Below are 23,576 nucleotides of genomic sequence, written 5' to 3' on the forward strand. Positions count from 1 at the left end.
TTTTCCCTCCCTTTCTCCCTAGCTCTCTCTCTCTCTCTCTCTCTCTCTCTCTCTCTCTCTCTCTCTCTCTCTCTCTCTTTCCCTTTCTCCCTCTCTATTCTGTCAGTACTAGGGCTTGATCTCAAGGTCTGCGTGCTGTCACTTAGCTTTTTCACTTAGGCTGGCACTCTGTCACCTGAGCCGGAGTCACATCCAGCTTTTCTGGTGGTTACCTGGAGATAAGAGTCTCACAGACTTTCCTGCAGAGATGGCTTTGAACCAGGATCCTCAGAACTCAGTCTCCTCAGTAGCTGTGATTGTAGGAGTGAACCACTAGTGTGCCTGGTCTAGAAATTTGTTTCTCGCCATGCTAGGGATTGAACCCAGAGCCTTGTGCTTTCTAGTGGGCAAGTGTGCTTCACTGAGCTCCTTCCTCAGCCCTCCATTTTTATAGCTCTAAAAGACAAGTGCAGAAAGTGGGCTTGGTGATGGTCTTTAACTTTTCAGATGTGAAGGAGAAGATAGTTTTTATCAGTGTTCAGACGAAGTGCATGTGTGAGCTAATGCTTAAGTGCTGTGTTCTTTCTGAGGGACCTTGCCTGCCTCTTCCAGCAAGCTCCGTGGAGCTAGTACCAGATGGGCGGTTTAGGTGAATGAGAGGAGCCAGTCAGTGTTTGGGAGGAAGTCCATTCTTCAGTGGAATTTCCAAGTAACTTTTTAGCCAATGGAAACTTTGTAGTTTCCATGAGGAAAGACTTTGATCAAGTAAAATAATAAAGCCTACTAAAGATATATTTAAACTAAGCAGTACTTAGAGAACTGTGAAAGTTCATAAATAATGATCTGATTTACTTCTCTAAAATAGGGAGCTAAAGTGATGCCACCTTCGACCTCTCTAATTGCATAACAGAGATCCTATTCGTCCGCTGCCAGAAGCCGGCACAGTGGGCTTGCTGCTGGGTACCTCCTGTCTACCCATATGGTTTGGGCAGGTTGTGGGGAGCAGGGGCAGTGTGTTCTGTGTACTCTGCCTTGTCGCATGTGACAATGGGAGGGCGCGTGTGTGGCGCAGAGAAGGGAGGCTCCTGGGAGAGTCCACATTGGCTTCATATGAGGGCAGAAGTTAGCTTGGTGGTGCAGACGTCCTGCCTTTTTAAAGTTATGACAGTTGCCTAGGCCTTGTCCTTTCATGGATATCTCTGGAGCTGGAGTGCTGCTTCCTCTCCCCTCCCCTCCCCTCCCCTCCCCTCCCCTCCCCTCCCCTCCCCTCCCCTCCCCTCCCCTCCCCTCCCCTCCCCTCCCCTCCCCTCCTTTCCCCTCCCCTCTTTTCCCTTCCCCCTCCCCTTCCCTCCCCTCTGTTCTCTTCTCTTCCTCTCCTCTCCTCTCCTCTGCTCTCTTCTCATCTCTTTTCCTTCCTCTTTTCATTTTCAAAGGCATCTTGAGTCCTCCATAGGTTTACGAGTCTTCTAGCTTCCAGTTTTTATTCACTCTGTGGGTCCATTTAACAGGATGCCTATGTTCTTCTCCCCCAGTACCTGACCCCAGGCCCTGCTGTACTTGGGTTATTTTGCGGGTTTGGGGTCTTGTTCACACCCACTGGAGAGAGAGGGATGTGGGGGTCAAAGGCAGTGGTGGTGATAAACTATCTTACCAAGGGTAGTAAACTTGATGGCTGAGCAGTATGGATATTAGCCAACTGAGCCAGGATTTTTGTATTACTAAGGGTTTGTTTTAAGGTTTCAAGGTTCATATTTGTTGTACCCAATGAATTCTAGGGTGTACTGAAATACTTTGACTGATGTTTTGTGGTGGTGGTGGTGATCATGGGGCTTGAACTCAGGGCCTGGGTGCTGTCCCTGGAGCTCTTTTGTTCAAGGCTAGCATCCTATCACTTTGAGCCACAGCACCACTTCTGGTTCTTTGGTGGTTAATTGGTGATAAGAATCTCACAGACTTTTCTACCAGGTCTGGCTTTGAACCACAATCTTCAGATTTCAACCTCCTGAGTAGCTGGTATTATAGACATGAGCTACCATTTGCTGAAGTTTTGATGCAGTATTTGCTCATGGACTACATTAGAAGTATTATACCGAGTGTTTGTGGTCTCATGAGAGAGCTCTCTGAATTAGTTCTATTGTCAAGCAGCACAGCTGGCCTTCCTCTCAGTGATTCTAATTCCTTTAATAGACTCAGGAGAGTCCATTATGTGGATCACATACAGAGTCTTCAACACTAGATGTGTTGCCAGGGTGAGTGACTTGGTCAAAATATAAGGGGCTTTTTTTTTTTAAATGTAAAGCACTGAGGTTTGAATTCAGAGCCTCATTCTTGCTAGGCTAGCATTTTATCACTTGTGCCATCCCCCCAGCCCTGCTTTTTGCTGGTTGTTTTGGAGATGAAATGTAGTGAACTTTTCTACCTGGGAAGACGGGGAGAACCACAATCTCAACCTTTCAAATAACTCAGGTTGCAGGCGGGATCCTCCAGTACCCAGTGCTTAGTACAGAGCTTTGTCCCTTCCTGAGACTTAGAGCTGAGCACTACTAGTGCCAGAAGAAGAGAAACAGAGATGCCAGTAAGAGAAAAGGATTAACTGTTACTATCACATTCGTTAATAAAATACTGCACACATCATGTGTATGAATTCTGTCCTCTGAACATAGGAAGGGGCTGACTCCCACTGCTGGCTTAACGGTACTTTTTGCTCTTCTCTCTTGGTCTAAGACCCCAAATTCCCTCTGTTTCATTCTTTTCCCTGCTTTAGTTCCCACCTCAGCCTTTACATTAAATGATGTTCCTGAGGGACAATGAACTGCCAGTCCTTTGGTGGGCTCCTTATGGTCCCAGTGGAATTTAAGACCCTTCCCCATTTGTTAAGGAACTAGCTCCCTGTCTGAAGAGAGCAGGCTGGCCTGACCCGCTTCACTGCGGGAAGTCTAAATAGAAGCTGTGCCAGTGTTCATCCAATGGAGTTTGGAGATGGTGTTTACAGATGATTCCAGAAAACGATAGGATTTTAACTGGGACCTGAAGATTTGGTAGGATGCGCAGGGGAGAGTGAGCTATGGCCACTTGGATCACAGGAGGAGGCCACAGAAGGCCTGGCCACACCGTTCCCGTGGTACACTCCTCCCCCCACCGCAAAGGCTGTAGCCCGAGGGACAGGACCCATGTTGGTGAGGATGCTGAAAAATTGGAAATACACACTGTCAGTGGAAAGGTAAATTAGTGCAGCCTCTTTGGCACACATTCAGCAGCTCTTTCAAAAGCTTTCGGCAGATTTTTCCATATTACCCAACAATTCCACACTTAGATACATCCCCAAGATAAATGTTCTCAAATGAGTGCGTAGTGGGGTGAGCATGTTAAAAGTGTGTGGTGATGGACACGCAACTCTGCAAATGTACTCTGCAAACCCGTTGAGTTACCCACTTCAAACGAGTGGATTTTGTGTCAGGAACTAATGCAAGTAAAGGCATTATAAGCAGGGGATGGCACCCAGGCAAATGTGTCCTATGTGGTGAGTGAGCCACAGGGAGTTGTGGGCCACAGCAGAGGTGAGGCCACATTGCCAAGGCCTTTGGCTGCTGCAGTGAACTATTAGAGAGAAGTGTGCACTATAAACAGGTGCACATGGGGTCAGTGCAGCTTGTGAAGCCCTGGGTTAGTCTACTTAAACATCCCCCGTGGATGAAGAGCTTCTCGGAGCCTTTATGCCTTCTAAATTTCCAAGACTGGGATGCGGTATGCTGGGGACACAAATCATACATAGACATAACCGTTTTCAAAGATTATCTCAAAGGACTAATGTTCTGTGCAACACCGTTTGGGAAATTCTGGCCTAAAGCAATGAAAACGTTTTAGAGCTTATTGAATAAGAACTTGATATGATACAGGGGATGTTCAGAGAACAATTTTTCTCAGATGGGCCCTATTTCATAATGATCTTTTCCTTCCTCTAATTTGATACCATCTCCAAAGATAAGAATCCATTCTTGTGCAAAGATGAGTTTGTTGTGGAAATAACTTGTCTGTTCTGAGCAACCTGTGTAGAATAAATGAAAAGCTCCAGGGAGTTAACTGTGTGTACTACTTAACTACTTAAGTGGTACATACAGTGTTTTATCTCTTGCACCATCCATACTTTACCCCAAGGAATATGATTATTGCTCAGAGAAGAATAAAATTAATTGACACAAATGCATTTACTTCTCATAGTTGCCACATGAGACTGGTTTTACCCATGGCACTGAACAGTTTTCAAGGTCAAGGAATAAGTAAATGGGTAGAGATGGAGCTCAGACTCAGTGTTTCCCCAAAGCCTCCTGCTTGGCCGAGAAGCCAGACAACCTTCTCATTGTCATGGACTATTCTCTGGTCCTTGTCAGACCAGAGCAGACTAACCCTCATGGAAACACTGGGAGCCCAAAGAATAGACTCATCCCTTACTGTTCAGAGTAGCTTGGATTCTGTGGTAGGAGTGAGCCATCTTATTGGACTAGTTGGTCTGCCCTCCCTCCCTCCCTCCCTCCCTGCCTGCCTGCCTACCTGTTTTTCTTCCTTCCTTCCTTCCTTCCTTCCTTCCTTCCTTCCTTCCTTCCTTCCTTCCTTCCTTCCTTCCTTCCTTCTTTCCTTTGAAGCTGTTTATATTTGATTTTTCTTGCTTTTTCTGAAAGAGAATAAAAATACTGCAAAGCAAGTCTATTTGCTCAGGTAGCCAAGGTAATTGAGCACCCACATTCCTCATCCATCTCTCCTGTGTTACCAAGGTATGACCAACAATGAAAGCTGGGATTGCCAATGCCTGGGGTGGAGCATGCAGCTAGGTGCACCTGTGGCTCAGGGCCAGGCTGGTGACTGAAACAATGCGGGCCCTTGCCTTCCTAGAGGCCGGGTTTCAAGTGCCTGAGAGTGAAGGCCTGTGCTCAGGGGGTGTAGACACTGGAATTCAAAACCTTTCTTGGGCTCTTAAGAAAGAGTATCTGGCTCTGTTGGGATCCCCACTCCTGCAGAAAATGTATAAAGAATTTGAGGGGTCCCAGGGGAGCAGTATGAAAATGAATGTCAGTGTCCATGGTGAAATAAGCTAAATGTGTTCCACTTGGGTGCACAGGAGGGTTTGTTATTTGTCTCTGTTGGAAGTGACAACCCAGAGTGAACACACACACACACACACACACACACACACACACACACACACACACACACACACACACACACACACACACACACACACACACACACACACACACACACACACACACACACACACACACACACACACACACACACACACACACACACACACACACACACAGGATCTTGTCTGGACAATGAGAAAGGTATGTGTGTGGTATGTTTGCAGGTAGTAAGGAAGTTACACAATCTCCGTCTCTGGAGATCAAAAATATAACAACTTCATGGTCAACTCATAGGACATGCATGATAATGGACTTAATATGTCTTTGAAGCTGTCAGTTCTGAGGAACTTGGATTTTTTAAAATAAAATAGGTGAGCTATTTGCACTTTGAGAACAATTTCTAAATCAAAGGACAACTCTTCCTTTGATAATCATTTTGTAGTATTAGGGCTTTGTGTTTGCTGGGTAGCTACTCTACCCCTTGAGCCACATCTCTCTCAGATGGGGCTTGCTTTTTAGGAGGGACTTGCCTGGCCTGACTTGCAGTCTTCTTATATTATATGCTTCTTGCTGTACCTGGCACGACAGGCATATGCCACCATACTTAACTTTTTCTTGTTGAGATAAGATCGCTTGAACTTTTTCTGCCCAAGCTATCCAGGACCTCTGATCCTCCCAGTCACAGGCTTCTGCATAACTGGGATGATAGGCATATGCTATCACATCTAGTTCTTTATTGGTTGAGATGAGGTCGTGCAAACTTTGTGTCCAGGCTATGATCCTCATAATTTCAGCCTCCCAAGTAGCTAGGATTACAGGCGTGAACTACCCACTCCTGCCTCTTCCTTAATTTTTGATGCATAGTGACTCTTTATTCTGAGTTCTTGACAGTTGGGGGAAGTTAGGGATGTGAAGTTCTGCAGGTGGAATCTCACATTGTCACTGTGAGAACCTGCTGGTGAGAGCAAGGCCAGCTTTTGCTTTACATTTGCTGTGTAGGATGAGCCAGAGTTCTGTGCATAATCTTGTCCCTCCTAATCTACCAAGTGTAGTTGGGCAAAAGCCCAGCTGCTGAGGCACTGTTGAAGTCTCTGGAGTGTGGATGTTAAAGCTGATGGACAGCATGGCTCCTGTGTGCAAGTGTGCAATCAATGAAGGTATCCCTGGGGAGGTCTGTGAGTCAGGAGCTGTGTGTGATTGGCTGGGTTTTGGTGGTAACCTCTGAAACCATGACTTAGTCAGCTGTTCTTTGGCTGAGGTTTTGTTTACTTGAGCATACATTGAGATTTCAAGTAAGGACTCGTCTTCAGTTTCATCGGGGCATGAGCGAGGAGATGCTCTGGATACCTGATCCAGGAACAGCACTTCCTTTACCTCTCCAGATTTGTGTTTGATTTCATGTCCTAAGCATCAAGCTTTGCTCTAGTTCCTCCCTAGTATATTTGCCTGAACCTGTTCTTCGCTGGTCCCCTGGGTCTTGCCTGTCATCTCCTGCTCGGCCTTTTAGTACATACCAACCCTTCTCTCCGAGGGATGATGCAGTGTCATTGTGATCTTGTCTAATCTTAGATGCTGTCATTTAAAAAATATGTCTACCTGTCATGTTTTGTTTTCTATTTAAATGTCCTAGTGAAGGGAGATGTTCTGTGCTGTGAATATGACTGGTGATGCCATCCGTATTTTAAAAGAAAATAATAGTGTATATTGTCATCTCCTTTTGGAATTGTCAGGTTAGAAAAGGAATAGATTTGGGCAGTTTCTTTTATCCAACTTCTGTGACCCTGCAGAGGTTGTATTAGAAATAGTTGTTTATCTGCAACAGACTCAATGTGCTTACGATGCTAAATCATAAAGCTAAAAAAAAACCTAGCTCATTAATATCCCCTCAGTTTTCCCTGGGGAATCGTAGCATGCTAGAAAGGAGAGAACTCGACATCGTGATAACAAGCAATGAGATGTCAAACACTGTGGTCAGCAGGTGGCCTTCTGACCAGCCCCATCACAGGCATCTTTGTTGCTTAATTAAATAGGCTCCATTTCAAGCAGCGATTGCTCTGCTCTGTCTCCATTTGCCTTTGCCTATAGGCCAGATCTCTGATCTGTGCACCTGTGTAAGAGGTGGGCATTTCCCAACATATGTCATCTTTCTCTGCTCCTGGCTCTGGGCCACACATACTCCCTCTTCTTATGAGAGTGGCTTTGCAGACACTCCCCCATTCTTGTCACCAGTGGGCACTGGCTAGTCTTTCTCTCTGGCATCACTGGATACTGGACACTGTTTCTGGAATGAGGTGTATTCAGTTCTTACACAGAATGTCTGCTAGAAGAAACCATGAGTGTCTTTACTTTGAGGAGGTATTCATCTTGTGTCTTTTAGTTAGTTTGCAGGGTGCTAAATTTCTACCCGCTTCTGTTCATCTGCATGCCCAATAACTCTTAGTGTTACAGCTTTAATTAGATTTAGTTGACTGGTAGTGATCTGCATTTTAAAATGCAGTTACACATAATTTGGTATATGCATGCACCTATGAGACAACCGCCAAAGTCAGAGAAACAGACATTTCCTTTACCCTCCCTGCAAAGTTCCCTTGAATTCCTACAAGTCCACACCCAGTCCTCAGAAACCATTGATTAGCTGTTATTGTAAACTCATGACTGCCTCTGAGATTTGCTGCCTGTATTCTGCATTTGTATATTTGATATTCTTCTCCAAGCAAGATTTTCCAGTTATCTGTATTACATTCTATCCTTCTACCTGCCGTTCATGTTTCTACAAGCATATCTTTTTGCATCTGATAGATCAGGTCTCCCTGGCTTCATGTGTATGCAAATTTGACAACTTAGTCACATTAATTCTTATTAAGAAGTATAGGGGTTGAGAGTTAGCTTAGTGGTAGAGGTCTTGCCTAGCGCGCACAACCCTGTAGGTTTGACCCCCAGGCCTGTTAATCAGGATGGGTTCCCATTATGTGTTTATTTTTCTCCAGGTACCAATCATTGCTAAAGCCTGTGCACAATGGCTTGGTCAGATGTGACTTGTTCTTGGATTGCTTTTGGTTGTGTCAGAGCAGGGGGGCTAGCACAGGCTTCACTATCCTAGCCCCATCCGGTCAAGTTTCTGCATTTAGGGTCCTCTGTTTCCTAAACACAGTAAGAGCATGCATGTGTGTGCCTTTATCTTTTCAGGTTCCTGTAATGCATCAAGGTGTTCGAGCATGTGGTCTGAGCTGAGCTCAGAGTCTGACATTAGGCTGCACTCAGTAGAGATGGGCTGTTGAGATTATGCCTCACCTTTTTCTAGAGTCAAAGTCAAACTTGTCACCTTATATTGGTATCTTCTGGAATTAATACTGCTGGTGACATGTGAATGGGATTTAGTTTTTCAAGGTGTCGGAAATGATTTTCACTGAAAAGAACTAATCGAATGTGAATCCTAGCAGGATGCAATGGCATTTCTATTTACAGTGTGGTAATGCCTTTCACGCCATGTTAACCCTTCTTCTCTTTTCTTTTTTCAACTGCACATTTTCATATTTGTATCCCAGAAGAAAGAGAAGCCACAAACTTCATGAGCTCAGTGGCAAAGGAGGAAGACATGAAGTGAAGCAATTAAGAGCTCAAGGTGTGAGGAACAAGAGCAGTGTCTCAAAACAGAAGCTGGGCAGCCCCGAGCCAGCCCTTGGGTTCACCTTATTCCATAGATGTAGGGTCTACCTCTGTCTTGGGGAACTAGATGTAACTCATACAACTGTTTTTTTTTTTTTGTTTTTTTTTTGGTCCAGTCGTGGGGCCTGAACTCTGAGCCTGGGCGTTGTCCCTCAGCTCTTCAGCTCGAGGCTAGCACTCTACCACTTGAGCCATAGTGCCACTTCTGGCTTTTTTCTTTTTGCTTATATGGTGCTGAGGAATCGAACCCAGGGCCTCAAGCATGCAAGGCAAGCGCTCTACCACTGAGCCATCTTCCCAGCCCTCATACAACTGTTAATACAGAACAGGTTGATGAAGGAAAGTGCTTGGTGTGGTTTCCGGCATGAAATGTTCAATGGATGTCAGACATGGTGGCAGTAGACAAGATACTGATCAAACTGTGTCATACCTGTCACTCATGTCTTGGTGTCCAGAAGAAGGAAGTGTTCTGAGGAAAACAGGGTTGAGTGGGGTTCCCTTTGAACTAGTCATCTTCAGGACAGATAATACTTTCTGTCTAAGGGAGATAGGCCAGGCCTATGTACTCAGCAAAGTTCTTATAGACTTGCTCATGGGCTTGTGTTTGGAAATCACCTATCATGACCACAGTTTCAGTTTGAATCAGTCTAGAGGAAGTACAGCACCAATGGCACTATATTTAAATATATTTATTGCTGGCATGAAAGGCCATCTGTGGTCAGGTATGTACTCAGAGAAATTGCATTGTTAAGGGCTGGGCAGCCTGGCAACATGGACAGTACTGCCCTTAAGTGACACTGTCACTAATCCTAAGCAAAGGGAAATAGTGCATTTCACCACAGAAACCACATTGGCTCATAGCCATTTGCTTGTGAGACACCTAGACAGATGCCACTCATGGACTAAGCACATGGTGGAAGCCAGAAAGCAGCTTTTTACAAGTGTCCACAGGTGAGAGTCACTTCTGTTACCTGCAGTATTGACTCTGTTGGTTAGTGTTGCAGTCTTCAACCTGCTGGCATGGGCCAGTTTGTAGAAAATGGTATATTGACTTGTACAAGGAACACACACACACACACACACACACATACAACACACACAACACACACAACACACACACACACACATACACACACAGGTCTCTCCATATACCTTTAAAGTTTAGGATATCACTTGTGCATATTTTCTAATTTTCATGACAGCATAGTAGCACAGAGAATAATTTATAGCTATATATTTTTGTGAGGGCATGCTCACAGTTTTAATTATTGATAAGTGCATTTAAAGCCACATATGCAATCTCTGTGGACTTGTTTGTGTTTCACGTTGGAAAAGCTTTGCTGTGGTCTTATCAGCACCCCTGATACTCTAGAGAAAGAGAGAAGATGGCTGATTCAGGGTAACACATCCCCAATCAAATTAGATATAATTAAGAGTACATTGACATTGCTGCTCTGTTAGTGTCCCTGATCAAAGGCTAGGTTAAAGAGCACTGTTCTTTTCAGAAGCTGTTAATTATATAAGTCACAGTATGCAACAGTCTGAGCTTTAAAAACTAAAAGGAAGGGTTGGGGGGGGGCGGTGTTTCTCATGGAGACTGGCAGAATTAAGTTCCAGCCCCTGACTATGTCTTGCTTGCCCTGCTGGAGTAAGCAGAGGTTCCCCCGGAGAAGCCTCTGTTTCTAGTTCCAAATCAGAATCTGGAGGGTAGAACTAAACCATTTTATCTGAAAGCTCCATAGGTGACTCAGAGAGGAGGAAGTTTGGGGACCAGTGTTTGGGAGACTTTGAGAATCGACAAGTATCTGTGATTCCACTCACAAACAAGAATCTGGTTTTGAGAGTCCCTTTGAAGACACTGTCCTTAAGCTCTGTTGGGTAGCTTTTGACATGTCAGTGTGAGGTGAGGATCTGAGTGTCTTTTGATCAGGGAAGAAGTTAAAGAAGATGGAGGGCCCTCCATTTTAAGAAGATACTTTGCCTCTTCTGCAGTCATTCTCAGGGCTGCATGGGGCAATCTCCTGGGGAAGGCTTTGAATTACCTCTACCTGGACCTCATCTCCCCAACTGTGATTTGGCTGGGCCTTATATGTTATTTCTTAAACACTCCTAAGTGTTATATGTATGAGGCAGGGTGGAGAGCTGTGCTGATACCACCTTTGTGGCCCAGGTAGCCTGCCTGGTCTTGGTTAGCATCACAGACTTGAGTGAAAGACTCCTGTGAATAGCTGTGATATGGAAAGGGCTGAAGGCAGTGACTCCTGGTCAGGAGAGAACTCATGTTCAACATCCTCTACAGCCTCAATGGACAGGATTGAAAGCCAATGTCTGTTATGCCTGCCTGGCTCCTGCCCCTATTGGACATCAATGATGTTGGAAGCTAAAGGAGAGATATCCACAGCCAAAAGATGACACAAATTAATTTGGTCCTCCGTATTCCCAGAACTCGAGAATAAAATGCTTCATGATCGATGACTTGCTTTAGAAAAAGATATCCTTTTTGGTTAAAAAGGGAATTAACTTTCTTTAGAAGAGCAAGCTTAGAATGATGGGATGGCTATTGTTTTAGAAAATGCCTTGAACCTAGTAGCAGAGATGGGAAAGGGGAAATCTGAGCATTTTTCTGATTAGTTACCCCCACTGACTAAGAATAGCTACACCCTAACTTTGTGTTCTGGAGAGATTGCTGACAGCCTAGCAATATAGGTGTGGGAATTATCCAGGCCCTCTCTAGCTGCTTTTAGTTGAAATGTGAGGTGCTGATTTTCAGTAAGGGTATTGGGGATCAATATATGCTCACTCTGGTTGGCTCTGCTTCCCCACTGGGTCATTGGGCTCCTAGAGTTTGACTCCATTTGTCATTGCATATATTGATCCATCATAATTACCTGACACGTATAAACTCTAGCTCAGCAATCCAAAGCAGAGATTTGTCTTCCCATTGTGTGGGCTTGTCACTTCTACAGTTTTGTTCATTTTACTTTCGTGTATTTATAGAGGCCCTTATATTTTATTTTGCAGAGTCTGATGACATGATGCAAAGAATGATTAAGATTCCCCTTCTTGGAGCTGGAAGGCTCTTGAGGTCAAATCCTATAGGAGAAGATCACATTCCTTTTTCAGAATCTTGAATGTGTAGTAATATCTTGAATAGAAATTTTTAGTCCCCCCCAACCCCCCCGCAGAAGCAACCATTGTACTGTTTGAACATTTCTAGAAGCAATCAAGTATCTGCCTCCCCATTTCTTTCTTCTATTCTTAGGCAAGCCTCTTTTCTGGACTTCTCTAGGAATGATCACTTAGTATTTTCTTCTCTAAGCTAAACTCTCGCCAGTCAGACTAGCAGTTGGCATGTGACCATTTATCATTCTGTGAGAGACTGGGAATCAGTTCTAGTTTTTGTAACTATCCTGTAAAATGGGGCATCCATAATTGAGCCAGGATTCTCAATCTAGACTGATCATAGCAGAGAATCATGGTCCTCTTCTGTTCTCCTGGTAAGAGATACTTTGGAGCTTCATTCAAAGGTATTTATAATACAATAAAAATTTTTAAAAGGTATTTACTAGTAGTTGGTTGTTAACAATGGTTGCTAATAAGCCAGCCAAAATACTCCACTGCTGCTCTGAGTTGTGGTTACTCCATCATGTTGGCTTGGCAGAGCACCATTGTGTGTTGGTGTTGTGGGCCTGTCGGTCACAGGACTTGTCTAGGATGCATAGTTAAGTGGCCACAGTGAGTCTAGAACCCAGGTTTTCCTGTTCTCCAGATCACTTTCTTCTGTACTGAGATGTTTTTGGTACTTACAAAAGCATACTGACACTGCGGTAAATTGGCAAAGTGACACCTTCATTGGACATTGCCGAATTTCTTGTGTAGGAGATTGTTCATATCAGAACCGATGGTTTACTCTTAAGAAAGGAGCCTGGAAGAGCTCGCTAACTCTGACAAAGAAACTGATTCTACCTTCTGGTCCTCCAGGGAGCCCAGGAAGCTGTCAAACATAAACCACAGGATACTAAAGCTGAATTAGGGCTTCCCTTTGAGGCCCAGCTTCTTCCCTAATCTGCCTCAGGGTATTCTCCTAAGCCTGTTCTAAGGCTGGGAAATAGGGATGATGGGTGCAGATGTGGAGAGATGACATGGTGGGCCTTCCCTTGGCTTCCTCTTCAGGTTTTCCTCAGCCTCCGCAGAGGAATTGCATTCCACCACATCTTGACCTGCCATTGACTTGTGGTGTTCATCAACATGGATGTTTACATCCCCCAGACCCAACCCATGCTATCTGAGCTGTTGACTGACTTTAAAACCTTCGTTCCTTTACAGCAACAGGCAGGATTTCAAGAGAGTTAAGCTAGGAACCCAGAAATCTTGTTTTGATGCTCAGAAGCTGAACCTTTTGCAGTTCTTCTGCATCTGCCTTCCCAATCATTTAACCTTTATCCTCTTGAAACAAACTAAAACCTTCATTTCAAAGAGAACATCATGTGAAAAATGTGGAAGAAGCACATTCATATACTTAAAAAGTGTTCCTTGCTTTGTTGCTATGCATAATAAAAAGAGGAAACATCCCCTGATATACATAGTGATGTACAAGTATTATCTAATTGCCATTGGAATACTGTCTCTATTTTATAGGTTTGGCAGTGGAACCATAAACAAGTTACCCATTTTGCCTAAGGCACATGGCTGGCAGTTGGCAGTGATGATACAAATCTGGGTACTATCACTGCAGACCCTGGGCACTGTGGAGCATGCCTGGATTTCTGGCTTGGGAAACTGGATGGATGAAAGCTGTCTGCCGGTATGAGGATGATGGGAAAAGAAGAGGAGAGACACTCTTTGGGGGCAGAGAAAGTGAAGTGCTTTCTTGGGATGTTACATCCTGTCACTTAAGTAGAGCTGTCTAGAGCGGAAGGTATGATGCAGTTGAAAAGTCTTGGCTCCTGGACTGGAGTTAGCCTTGTAAAGTTAACCAAGAAGAGAGTGTTGGGGAAAAGGAAGCTGTCGCTCAGATCTAGCCCTGAGGGACATTAGTACTTGAAGATCTGGTAGAGGAGGAGGAACCTACAAAGAAATGCAGGCTAGTGACTAAATCTCAACTGGGCTGCTGTGTCCTCCTCAGTAGCAATTTAAACTGTATATGTTTTTGTTTGACACTGATTGAGTAGGACAGGTTAACTGGTTATTGTCAAGGGCACAGAACAACCTCCAGTGTATTGAGCAGGCTGATAGGTCTAAACATTCTCTGTGTGGCATACATGTCCTCCTGTATGCACTGGGGTGCAGAGCTGGTGGTGGTTTTGGATAGGTAGAGTCTTTGCTTTTTCCCCATCTGAGCGTCTCCCTGAACACACTGCATTCCCTGAGAGTGGCTGCTGAGTGGGCATAAGAGTTGAGCTATGGGAGTGCCCTGGGTATCGGATTGTCCACCCTGTAGATAAGAACAGCTCTTGACCTTCTCAGAGTAGATAAGTAACAACATCATATTAATTAAATGACTGCCCAAAGATTCTCCTGTCTGAAAATACCCATGTCGATGGCATGTCACTTTGTTTAAAGTGCTACCATTCCTGTCAGCTCTGAGTAAAACTATTAAAATATGCACATATTCTTTGAGAGAGAGAAACGTCATTTATATCCCACCTCCGAAATGTGACTCACATCTGTTGCTTCTGACTTGTACTCCTGCTTGGGCTCAGGAAGCCTGTCCCCCGCTCCCATAGTCACGGCTGCAGCCTCTGAGCAGGCCTTGGCCTTGCTTATGTGTCAAGCCCATCTTCCACATTGCTCAGAAGCTGGAGTGGATGTGTGTGTGAAGGTAAATGGTTTCAGTTTGTAAAAATCTGATGGGTACCAGGAGCTTTCCAAACTTGAGGGGGAGGAAGGACCCTCTGACCAGAATCAATCCCCAGTGTGTTCACACTGTGCCTTGACATGAACTGAGGAGGGCCCCAAACACAGCCCACTTGGTGTTTGGCCAAGATGGACATGGTTTGGAGCCATCAGGGTGAATTTGTGTATGAGAACATTTTTCAATGAAATGGCTACTGCTGAAAGAAACTAGACCCCATAACAATGAGTTTTGATGAGAAAGAAAACTAAAATAGAAACTGGTATTTCATAGAAATAGAAAAGTGACCAATAGGAGAAGGGCAGGTGTGGTTAGATTCCCTAACAACCCAGAAAGAAAGCAGGAGGCAAGGGCTAGGAAGGTGGCTCAGTGGTAGAGTGCTTGCCTTGCATGCACCTCAGCACCACATAAGCAGAAAAAGCCAGAAATGGCACTGTGGTTCAAGTGGTAGAGGACTAGCCTTGAACTGAAGATCTGAGGGACAGTGCTCAGGCCCCACGAAAATAAACAAACAAAAAAAGAAAGCAGGAGGCAGTCATCAGAGCCAGGCTGGGCACTGAGCCTTGTGCCCTCTCTTTTGGAGTTTAATAACCTTTCAATCTATCTTGCAAAGATCATAACGGAAGAATACTAAGAGCTTCAACTTCTACATGTATATAAGGTATAGTTACTTCACTTTCCTCCATTAACTTTCCTCATAGTAGTTTTAAGAGCATGTTTATGAACTTACCTTTTTCAAATGTAAGGTTTTATAGTAAGGTCCGAATAGGAATGGGTCTTTGTGTTTGATTTTGTTGCATTTGATTTTATTGCACACTAGTGTAAGCCAGGCAATCATCAAGAGTAGGGCATGGATCTTCATCTGAGCCTGTCAGAGAAGTGTTACATCTTTAGTTTAGGAGAGCTACCTCCCCTCCTCCCCCAGCACTTCTTGACTGTTAAATCTACCATTCACTAACTCAAGAGAAGTTGTTGAAATAGCTGTCCACTGAAGCCTGGGTGTGAGAGCTGGCTGTTACCTAACCAGTTGTGTGGCCTCTGTGTTAATGGGGCTTCATTCCCAGGATTGTTATGGGAATTGGTTGATAGGTAGAAAAATGCCTGGCATATGGAAGGCATCCCCTGAGAGCTGTTACCAGTATTTTCACAAAACATCTTTGGACTGGCCATATTAATCCGACATTAAATGTTATCTTCACATTGATATTATAAATAGCTCACAGGCTTTTTAAGACAGATTCTATAGTTGGTAGTGTAGCATATAAAGAACAACCTAAGATCTTTCTCAACACATCTGTTAACAGAGAGAATATGCACAAAATACATATGTAAATATAAAAGCATAGGCATAGGGACTTACAGGATTTATCATCAAGCAAAAGCATAAAGTGACTGGAAAAAAAAAACCACTCTTAAAACAAGCCCACTTAAGGTCATGTACAAGAAACAGAAACAAAACAGCTGCCTGGAGAGTCGTGGAAACTCCCAAATCAATTTCTGTGTTAAGTGACACTTGAATTTATCAACATTTCTATAGGAAGTTAATTAAAATTTAATGCTACTGACATTGTTAGGAGTCAAAGTCTACTGAAAAGTCTGTTTTAAAGTATTTCTTTTGATGGACATTTGAGGTAAAAAAAAACCCTATTTATCAAATAAAACACTGGTTTCTTAAAAACAAAATTTTAAGGAATACTGGACTTGGGATTGTTTCAGAATGTCTTGTCTTTTGAGTGAAGTTATAGTTTGATGGGCTTTAAGCAAAAGTGATTTTAAGTATCAATCCTTCTAGAAAATTTCCAAAACTGGTTATTATGCCCATGAAACATTTAACCCAAGAATAAAATGAAAATACATATCCATACAAAACTGTCCAAATATTCTCTGCAGCGTTATTCACAATTGCCCCTAATGATGGCTGTTTATCCATCAGCTGAGAAAGAATCTATCCACACCAAGGGATATTATATCATTCAACTCAGTAAAGGAATGAGGCAGTGATTTGTTTTACAGTATAGATGAACCTTGAAAACCTTTACTATATGGACGCTAGGGAAATAAGCTGGTCACAAAAGACCTCAGATTGTATTATTTATACAGAAAGTTCTGAATAGGCAAATCTGTGGATTTGGAAAGTAAATCAGGGTAGTTTGGAATGGGAGAAGTAGGGAACAGGTGAAATTGGACACGTTTTTTAAAAAATGTTTTGAGGTTGATAGAAATGTTCTAAAACTGTTGTCATGTTTGTACAACTCTGAACATACAAAAAACCTTTGAATTCTTCACTTTAAATGCGAGAATTGTATGGCAAGTGCCTTATGTCAAAAAAAAGCTGTGAACAAGGTAAGAGTATAGATGATTTGGAGACATTTTTAAGAAGGTGGAGAGGAATGGGGTCTCTTGGATGATATCATTTGAGCTGAGATCTGAGAAAGTAAAGACAACTATGCCCATAATAATTTTACATTGTTAAGAATTACGTCCAAAGGTCTAGAGGATGGCTCGAATGGAAGAGAAGTTACCCTAGGAAGCACAAGGTCCTGGGTTCAAATCACAGAGCCTCAAAACAAAACCTATCCAAGAAGATTTATTTGTATTTGTGTAGATACATGCTCTCATGTCACATACACTAACCACATGCAAATAAACCTACTGGGTTATTTTTTGGCATAAACATGTTTTTATTGATTAATGTTTTTTTAAAGTTCTCCCCCACATTAGAAGCCATTTAAATCTAATCTTTATTAAGCATAAAATGAGAATTGCAAAGAAACCCCTTTGGAATTAGGTTCATACAGGATCAGATCTTGGCCTGATAAATGTCTTAGAATGAAATAAAAAGGTAAGAAATAAAATGTAATAAAGCGTGAGATAATAGAAGAACTGTTTAAGCTGAGTGCTGACAGCTCATACCTGTAATATTAACTACTCATGAAATGAGGATTTGAGTGTTTGAGATTTGAAGCCAGCTTGAGCAGAATAATCAAGAGATTCTTGTCTCCAATTAACCAGCAAAATGTCAAAGTAGAAGCATGGCTCACATGGAAGAGAACCAGCCAATTGTGTAAAAGCTGAGTTCAAGCCTTGGTATTGGTGCAACAATAATAATGAAGCATTTGAGCATCTAGGTGGCAAAGCCCATCTCTGTATTCACATGGATGAGATCTGAAAATCATGGTTCGAAGCCAGCTGGGCAGGAAAGTCCATGAGACTCCTGTCTCCAATAAACTACTCAGAAAAGGCCAGATGTGGTACTGTAGCCCAAGTGATAGAGTAGTAGCCTTGAGTAAAAGAAGCTTAGGGACAGCATATAGGCCTTGAGTCCAAGCCCCAGGACCAGCAAAAGAAAAGGGGGTGGGGACCCATCTCTAGATGAGGGTTGCATAGAACTCTAATCTTTGCTGAGGTCTTAAAGCTTTGTCCAGTGCTTGCCAGCCCCATTCTTTGACCCTTTCTCTTTGTCCCTTTTCCTCTAGTTGGTAATATAGATGGCTTTGCCATGCAGTACCAAGTTACTGTTACTGGACAAGTGGATGAGATGAGCCTCCCAGCTTGGACTTGAGCCTTATACTGGTTCCCAGTGACCAGGACTAGAGATAACTCTGGTACTAGTTCTTCCATAGCTTTTCCTTCAAGGCTATCACTCTACCACTTGACTCACACCTTCATTTCCACCATTTGGCTAGTTAATTGGAGATAAGAGTTTCTTGGATTTTTAGTCTGGGCTGCCCTCGAACCATGATTCTCAGATCTCAGCCTCCTCAGTAGCTAGACATGAGCTTCCAGCACTCAGCTTTGGTGCATTTGTTAATAGAACAAAACAAAACATTTAGCAGTCAACCCTTTCTGCAAGTTCTGCTTCTCATATATGTGAGTTGTTTAGGCCTCTGCCTTCTCTTCTTCATACTGACCATCGTGGTACCATTTTATAACACATACACTATGGTAATGGTGAAACATTGAAGGAGGAAATTGGAGGAATTGACTATAACTTAGAGAGTTAAAGATTCCTGACCTGGAAGTAGAGCAATGCTTAGGTCATTTTCCATGGTGACTCCCAACCATCCTCAAGAAGACCAGACCCACAGCCTGTAGAAATAGGCCTGCCACCACAGGGGCCTGCCAGTGTAGGGGAAAGAACAAGACTTGGTCTGGCCATGGAAACCAAAGCTTTGCCAGTTCTCCCTGTGAAGTGATGGGGTGTTCCTTGCTCTACTTGCCATCATCAATATACAGGTAAATGAAGATTTTTGGGTATAGTCTTGAAATACAGTAGAATTGATATTGATTCTTGTGGAATTTGGTTATCTCTGCGGCCCAAATCTTTGTTCTATATAAAAAGGCACTTGAGAGAGGGCAGAAAGATGAACAATCAATAGAAAGTGTCCAATGCAGCCAAGATCTCAGCTACCTTCCTACTCAGTTTAAGTAATGGAGTGGTCCTTTTGATTCTCCCAGAGAGCAGACTGGTTTGGGTCTGAGGCTGTTGTTACAGAAGTTCAGGAATGTGTACTCAGCGTACAGTTCTCTTGTCTTGAAGTGGCTTCATTTGCCATCTTGAAATCTGAGGCAGCTGTGGGAGGGAGGTGTGCTCCAGGGAGTAGACACTACACTTCTACCTGGGAGCCTGCATTTCTTATATGGGTAACAGACTCAATCCAGAGCCTGTGTGGCTGAAAAGGGAACAGTGTTGCTTCAATTTCATTTTGTTAGAGATGTACCTGAGAGTCGGCAAGTTTTCCTGCCAGCCTAATGAATGATTGATTTGCATTCCATGATTGGCTCTTTTCCAGCCCACTAAAGCGAGTCTGTCTTTTGAGAACTCAGATGTGTTTTGATACCTTATGGATAGAATTCATTTGTATCCCAGATTCCACAGATTTGGGATATTGTACCAAAGAGACCCATGAATAAAAGACTGCTGTTGATGAATTGAGCTGACATTCGGTGTGGGCCTGCTCTGTGCTCTGAGCTCCACAGTTACATAAATAATCCACTAAGCTATAAGGATGGTTATGTCATTGCTTGAACACCTTGATCTGAAGCAGGTGTTTTAAAGGGCAGCTTCATGGCTAGATATATGCTGTGTTTGAAGGAGCCTGGTAAGGTAAAAGATAAGAATGCTTGGTTATTTATTGATGTCTGGTTGAGCTCTGCAGCTTAGTATGGCTCTCAACAATTTCCTCATTGTGGTTAATTTTGCCCATGTAGGGGGAAAAAGATGGCTACCTAAGAGGTATCCAGATGCAGAGCCGTGCCCCACTGGAGTGGGGAAGACATAATGTGTGTGAGAATTTTCAAGACGAGTTTCCTAAGATGGCCTTAGAATCTGACTTGAAGTAATAGATAGGATTTGCATGTGAAATAGGGATAGGAAGCAGAAGAGATTGATGCACAGGAAAGGGGTCTGAATGATGGCGTCACCAGGCTCTTGTGTATTACTTGGAACTGACAGTAGGTCCTTGCTGACATCAGTGGCAGGGGGGGAGAGTGATGCTCACTGGATCAGGCTCATTTTCCTCCCACCCTCCCTTAGACCTCAGAGTGTTTGCAGCCTCATGGTCCTACTCATCTTGCTCTGCACTGCCATGTGTGTTAGGGTCTTGTGTCTGTGCCTTCCACGGGGTCCCTACTGATGCTTTCTAGCACAGGACACAGTGGGCTTCTAGCCAAGACCCAGCCTGTGGCAGCTGTCTGTTCTGCTGTCTCTCTCACTTTCTGCTCTTAAACTTTGTCTTTTGGAGGACTTGTGAAGAGGGAGACATATAGGAGTATATAGAAGGTATAGATGAGGGTGGGGAAAAGGAATGAACAGAAAACTCAGACTAAAGAGCCAGCTCTTTGTAATCTGGATTTCAGTGTGGGAATGGAAACTGCTGTTTATTCTCCGGGTTGGGGGGAATGTCTCAGCTCCTGGACCACAGAACACTAAAGAAAAGTAGATGCTGTCCTTTATCCTCAACTTCTGTTTACTGGGAGTCCAAGAGACACTTCTGGTATAACTGGAGTCTTCACTGAAAGGAGGAAAGTAGAAATGCTCTTAGACATATTCCAGATCTATTATCAGAACATGAAGGCACTGTTGACTCCAAGCTTCTTCCTGCCAGTCTTGTCATTATACCACTGCCTCCCTAGCTGAGTCTCCCCAGACCCCTCGAAACACTTATGTGCTTTATCCCATATCAGATCTCATTTTCCAGAACTCATTTCAAGATCCCTTTGAGCCTTAATTCCCATTCACTTAATCTGATACTCGAGTAAGCTTTGCTATTCTTTTGGAAACACCAAAAAATTAAGTTTCAAATACCTGGTTTGACCTGAGCCTTTGTTGTTTCTCCCACCATGCTCCCTCCCCGCCCCCAGAAGCTTTACAACTCTACTTAATTGAGGTTCCCTTCTTTTATCTGCCTCTAGAATGCTTTAGTTTTCTGCCTGGAACATTGAGTTATAGGCATGCATCTGTGCCTAGAAGGAGTGATCTCATTTTAAAAGCTACAGAGGCAAAACTGTGGAGATGGAGCAGTTATTTTTGCAATTGAATCAAGCTGACAGCAGAATTAATGTAACATATTTCATGATATGCATAATCTTTGGGTCTCATGATAATTTATCTATAAATATTAAATGGTTGATGTGAATGTTTTCACGTCACGTAAGTAGTACCTTTCCTGAGCTAAACTATATTTTTTTATGTTCTCCTTTTTACCCACAGTATGTATTCATTCATCATGAAATACTTGAGAACCCATTGTGCACCTGATTCCAGTAATTTTCCACAGATTGTGTCCTTGTGTTCTTTCCCATTTAAGCATTATCACATGTCCTAAGTGGCCTGTCTGCTCTGGGCACCACCCAGTATGGAGCACCTACCCCACAACCCTCCAGTCCCTCAGTGACCCAACTGTGTCACTGATTTGACCAGGAAGAAACAGTGTCTGGAACAAGAGTCTGTGGTCACTTGCTTTTAGAACAAGGGGGATAAGAAAGCTTAGCTCAAGAGGAGTGTCTCTGAATTAAAGGATGTAAGAGCCCGTGTCAGCCAAATGAGGAAAGGAAGGAGCCCATGAACACTGTTCTCCGGAGCTAGCATCTTTCCCTTTAGAGAAGATACCCCTAAATAACCAAGGCAGAGAGAGCGTCAAGCTTCCAATTGGAAGGGAACTATGAAATCTCAAGGCAGCACAAGGCTAGGGAAATCATTTAGTCTAGTTCTACACATCAGTAGGAGCATGACTGCCCAGGTCTTATCAAAATGCAGATTCCCAGGCCCCGCCTTGCCTGCTGAATCACACTGGGCATGAGCTCCCAGATTCTAAGGTTGACTGAGCTCACCAGGAAAGACTGATGTACATTTCAGTGGGAGAAGCAGTGGTCCAGTCCAGCCTTGCACTTGAAGTCCAGATGGCGACCTAGTTTGAAGTGCTGCCTCAGTCAGCTGAAGTCAGTAACCTCTCAGGCAGAATATTTCCCAATGTACTCTTGCTTCCTGAAAGACCCTAAGGTAGAGATGGTCTTTCACCATCAAGAGTTAAATTTTGTTGCTGTTGTGCTGTACTAAAACTTGAATTTAGGGCCTGGGTGTTAGCTTCTGTGCTCAAGGCTAGTGCTCTACCACTTGAAATACAGCTCCAGGTCCAACTTTTTTGATGGTTAATTGGAGATAAGCGTCTCATGGACTTTCCTTCCCAGACTGGCTTCGAAACACGGCCCTCAAGTCTCAGTCTCCTGAGTAGCCAGGATTACAGCTGTGGGTGACTGGCACCCAGCAAGAATTAAACTGTTAAAATGCTATTGCCGAGGATATTTGATTCTACTCATGTTGTTAAGGTCCATGGTAGGCCCTGTTCCCTAGTAACAATGTGTAAACAGCATCGTATTTTCTTCAGAGTCTCTCAGGAGGAGAGGCTAAGCAAAAAGTCTTAACTTAGGAGTCGATACTGTTTTTCTGTAAAGGACCAGATCATAAAAATTTTAGGCTTTCTGGCCAAGAGGAAAAATTATGAGCATTATGTAGTTTTCAAAGGCAACAGATTATTCTGAAAGTTATCAAAATATTGTCAGAGTTTGTGATACAGCAAATATAAGAGGTTCTTATTCATATGGTGAAACTAATGCCCATCACTTGAAAGTAATGATAGCTCTAAGTACTTAATGATATCTGTAACAACTGTACCCTCATGGTTACAAAGTCACATATCTAGCTAATAGTGGCTGTGGCTTTCTTTTGAAATATATTTGTATTTGTATTTTTTGTGTGTGATGCTGGGGATCAAGCCTAGGGCTTGTGATGCCAGGCAAGTGTTCTTCCACTGAGTCTCGCCCCAGCTCATTTGATGAATTTTTAAATGAAGGAAAGGCTAATGTTGTTAGATTTTTTTCAGTACAACTCAATATATGACCTTTATTCTGTCAGGATTGCCTTGAGTTCTACCTGAGCACTTGCCAGGTATCTTGTGGTCCCCCAGGTTAAGGACCCTTGAAGTAAGAGCTAATGTGAAACTTACATTTATTTGTCCTGTTGGCTGTAGCAGGCTGTAGGATATTCTTCCTAACGCATGTAAGTCTGCGTGTCTGTAACATGACCAGGTATGCAGCTACTCCAATTTGTGGGGAGTCAACAATGCAAATCCAGTTAATGGGGAAAGTGCTTTGATTTCAAGGTGACCTATTGTAAGCCATTAGCTGAAGCTTGGATTTCAAAGGAAAGGTTCCTTTTGTTAGAAGCAGTTTATGCTTTAAGACTGTTTAATTTCTCCAAGCTACTCTTAAATTGTGTTACATTATATATAGGCCAACACTGACCCCAGGTAGGTTGTAAGTATTTGAATTGCTACACATACCCATACATATTTGTACAGTAGCTCATTTAACCAGGCTCTTTGAGTCTCCAGCCATGGTTCTTTTTTCTGGGGATGGGGGGGATCCGGTTGTGGGGC

At 43.4% G+C, this 23,576-nt stretch overlaps 1 protein-coding gene across 3 annotated transcripts in view; it reads left to right on the top strand.

Moving 5' to 3' along the window:
- Positions 1-23,576, top strand: part of Myo5b (myosin VB) — a 299,803-nt gene that overhangs the window by 132,452 nt on the left and 143,775 nt on the right. The window lies entirely within an intron of this gene.

This window comes from Dipodomys merriami, unplaced genomic scaffold (genome assembly GCF_024711535.1).
Source record: "Dipodomys merriami isolate MVZ:Mamm:240054 unplaced genomic scaffold, mDipMer1.0.p SCAF_2, whole genome shotgun sequence".
NCBI lineage: Eukaryota > Metazoa > Chordata > Mammalia > Rodentia > Heteromyidae > Dipodomys > Dipodomys merriami.